At 44.5% G+C, this 4,113-nt stretch overlaps 1 pseudogene; it reads left to right on the plus strand.

Annotated features, from left to right (window-relative positions):
* Positions 1–290: 290 nt before the first annotated feature.
* Positions 291–3,588, plus strand: LOC136398457 (T-cell surface glycoprotein CD1e, membrane-associated-like; annotated as a pseudogene).
* The last annotated feature ends 525 nt before the right edge of the window (positions 3,589–4,113 follow it).

Consider the following 4,113-nt stretch of genomic DNA (forward strand, 5'->3'; position numbering starts at 1 on the left):
ACCACACATTTTGTTATAAAACCAGGACCCATTTTGTAGGTGTTGGGGCAGTGGGGTGGTTAGGAGGCAGACATGAGCAAAAAGAAAATCTGGAAGCCAGACAGAGAAGACATGGAGTGGAAATGAGAGACCCTGTGGGAGGCTGTGGCTGAGGGAGGCAGTCGGGTTTCTCTGACAGGGAAGTGAGCAGAGAGGAGGTTGGTTTGTGTGTATGACAAGGGAAGTTACAGATGAGTTCAAAAGGGTTTGCAGGGGAAGCTGACATCTGAGTCTGTGGGCATTCATTTGACTGAGGCATCCTTACCAACCAGAGGTTCAATGCTGCTGTTTCTGCCCCTGCTCTTCAAGGAAATTCTCTGGCATGGGCCAAGCACAGTGAGTAAGAAGAACTCAGGTAGAAAGAATCTGTGGCTGGGCAAAGCAGAGTGGAGAAAAGTTCTGAAGAGGAACTGGAGGCAGGGAGTAATGCTCTGACTGGGCATCCTTAAAATCTGCATGCCAGGCAAGGGCAAGGCACCATTCTTGACTCAAGTCTGTTTCTCTGGTTTTGGGAATAAGAACTTTATTACTATTCCAATCTTTCTTGTTTTTTTGTGGTTTTTTGTTTGTTTGTTTTGTTTTGTTTTTACAGAGTCAGAGAGAGGGATAGATAGGGACAGACAGATAGGAACGGAGAGAGATGAGAAGCATCAATCATCAGTTTTTCATTGTGACACCTTAGTTGTTCATTGATTGCTTTCTCATATGTGCCTTGACCGTGGGCCTTCAGCAGACTGAGTAACCCATTGCTCAAGCCAGCGAGTTTGGGTCCAAGCTGGTGAGCTTTTTGCTCAAGCCAGATGAGCCTGTGCTTAAGCTGGCAACCTCGGGGTCTCGAACCTGGGTCCTTCCGCATCCCAGTCCGACGCTCTATCCACTGTGCCACCGCCTGGTCAGGCAATTCCCATCTTTCTTATCCAACATTGGCCACTCTTCTTTCTTTCTTTTACCCTCTCTCAGTAGTCACCTCTCTGTTTTTCAGCGACCCAAGTAGCACTCCATCATTCAGAAGAAGTAGAGTCCCCTCCTATCATACACTCCAGATCTCCTCCTTTGCCAACCAGAGCTGGCAGCACACAGAGGGCTCAGGCTGGGTGAGGGAGCTGTAGACTCATCGCTGGGACAATGTGTCAAGCACTGTCTGCTTTCTGTGGCCGTGGTCCCAGGGTAATTTTAGCAAGGAAGAGTTGAAGAACATCCAGGCATTATTACAGTTGAACATGCACAGTTTTTCCAGGAAAGTGCAGGCATTTTCCAGTCAGTTTCAGTTTGAATGTGAGTTTCCTTTTCCAAGCTGATATTTGCCTGAAAGCTCCAACCAGGGCAGGTGATATATGGGCTCTCACCATTATTCAATCTTTCTGACCTTGTGTTGTGAATCCCTTGGCTCATTTCTTCTTTGATTCACCTTTACCACTGTTCCCACCCTACCCCCACCCCCACATACAAAGAAGGACCTACAGGTACATGTCTCTTCACACTCCTGAATGTACCCTCATATTCTGTCTCCTGGGAATAGTTGTCACATTTTTATGTTCTTTGCACCATCTTTGGCCTCAGACTCATCTTTCGCCACAAGAATCTGCACCCCTTTCTCTCTGGCCTAATGTTCACATGGCTTAACCAGGACCTAACCATTCCAGAGCTAGCTCTTCCTGAATGGTCTACTAACAGTCTTCCCATCTAGCCCCTTCAAATTAATTATTTCAACATTTCTTTATTATTTTCACATTTTCATCCCACAGATTTCCACCCACTTTTTTATCCAAACTCTAGTCTTCATGTTATTTGCCAGTAAATGTTTCTTCCCTTGAATTATTTTATTTTCTAGATTGTTGGTGTTTCCTCTCTACACATCCTTCCATATTGATTCTTGTACTTGTCCACCCCCAGATCCCTTTGAGATCCAGGTATCAGGTGGCCTTAGAATGCATTCCAGAAAGACCCCAGAGAATTTTTTAAATACAGCATATCAAGGATCAGATTTCCTGAGTTTCCAAAGAAATTCCGGGAAGCCATCTCCAGGAGCTGGGAGTCAGGCTCCAAATGTCTGTAATGGGCTTATTCCCTACCGCGTTGTTAAAGAAGTTGTGCAGGGCCTTCTCAGTGGCACTTGTCCTCGATTCCTGACAGGTCTCCTGCAAGGAGGGAAGTCAGACCTGAACAACAAGGTGAGCCCAACATTCTCTCCCCTCACAGCCTCACTGCTTTAACCCTTGTATTTGAGTTTTTACTTATTGTCATCCCTTTGAAACACAGAATAAGAGGCTAGAAGGTGAGTGTGGGTTCAGAACCATTTCGAAGACCAGAGAAAGAAGGGATTACTCAAAGAGCTAAAGTACGTGAGTCATGTAACTCATATTGGGATGGCCTCCTAAACTCCACTTCTCGTCTTTTTTCCAGTGAAGCCACAGGCTTGGGTGACAAAAAGCTCCAGGCCTGGTCCTGGCTATCTGCTGCTGGTGTGCCACGTCTCTGGCTTTCATCCAAAACCTGTGTAGGTGATGTGGATGCGGGGTCAACAGGAGCAGCAGGGCACTCAGCAAGGTGAAGTCCTGCCCAATGCTGATGAGACATGGTATCTTTGAGTAACTCTGGATGTGGCATCTGGACAGGCAGCTGGACTGACCTGCCAAGTGAAACACAGCAGCCTGGGAGGTCATGATATTATCAACCACTGGGGTGAGAAAGAATGAAGGCTCCACTGGGAAATGATAGTCTTCCCATAGTTCCAGGGCTATTAAATGAACAGCTGGAGAATGGATAGGAGTGTTATACACAGGAGGATAAAAGTGGGAAAATACAAATCATAAAGTAGGGTAAAGATTCATAGCAATTAAATTTCCAGAAAACGAAGCAGATTAGAAGTACTAAAGAGAAATAAAACAAGAAGTTGATGATTTGGTAAATAAGATAGAAAAGGGTGAGATGAGACACATAGTCTCAGGAAGAATTGAAATAAGGGCTCTAGAAAATACAGAAGAAAACTTTTGGAAAGTCCCAACCATGTGAAATGAGAAGCACTAACTGAGGTAGGATAGAGAGTATTTTATAGATTGACATTATTTTTTCTCCAATCAGATGGATACCCCATTGCCCTAATATTGATCTGCTTGGCTGTAGCAGTTACCCTGGTTACTCTGGTGTGGTGAGCTCATGGTTTAAACAACACAGGTGAGACTTTTCTTGTTTTCTTTCTTCAACTACTTATTCACTTATTCTTTTATTTCTCTATTGTTTTTCTTTCTCTCTGATTTCCTGTCTTTGAAATCAAAATCTTCTTCTTTTCCCATAGCTCAAACCAGAATATTTGCTCTCCCCATTCTCCCATCCCCACTGCTCCCATGGAAGACAACACCCAAGAACCCAGGCATTCAAGATACCACTTCTGCTCAGCACAGAAATCATGGATCAAAAACAGATTGTTGAAGAAATGGAAAATGAGCCTGAACCAACTCTCATAATATGTGTTTTACTTTATACATAAAATTCTGGTCTGCTTTTTCTTGAACATGGTTCATACCAATAAAAACAGCATGACTACTAATACAGGTTGTTCTGACAGAGATTCTGACTTATTTGGAAAATTGTTCCCCTCTCACACACACCCCATACCACGTATTGTGACAATCTCTTTTCTGCTTTGGCCACATGTTTATTGATTCCCCACCCCCTTTTTTTTTTACAGAGACAGAGAGAGAGTCAGAGAGAGGGATAGATAGGAACAGACAAACAGGAATGAAGAGAGATGAGAAGCATCAATCATCAGTTTTTCATTGCAACACCTTAGTTGTTCATTGATTGCTTTCTCATATGTGCCTTGACCGTGGGGCTACAGCAGACCAAGACACCCCTTGCTCAAACCAGCAACCTTGGGTCCAAGCTGGTGAGCTTTGCTCAAACCAGATGAGCCCATGCTCAAGCTGGCGACCTCGGGGTCTCGAACCTGGTCCTCCGCATCCCAGACTGACACTCCATCCACTGTGCCACCGCCTGGTCAGGCTGTTTATTGATCCTTTAAACTTTAATTCAGATACCTGTTTCTGACTCTTCCCTGGAAGCTTCTTTAGATGG

Source organism: Saccopteryx leptura, chromosome 3 (assembly GCF_036850995.1).
Source record: "Saccopteryx leptura isolate mSacLep1 chromosome 3, mSacLep1_pri_phased_curated, whole genome shotgun sequence".
Lineage (NCBI taxonomy): Eukaryota > Metazoa > Chordata > Mammalia > Chiroptera > Emballonuridae > Saccopteryx > Saccopteryx leptura.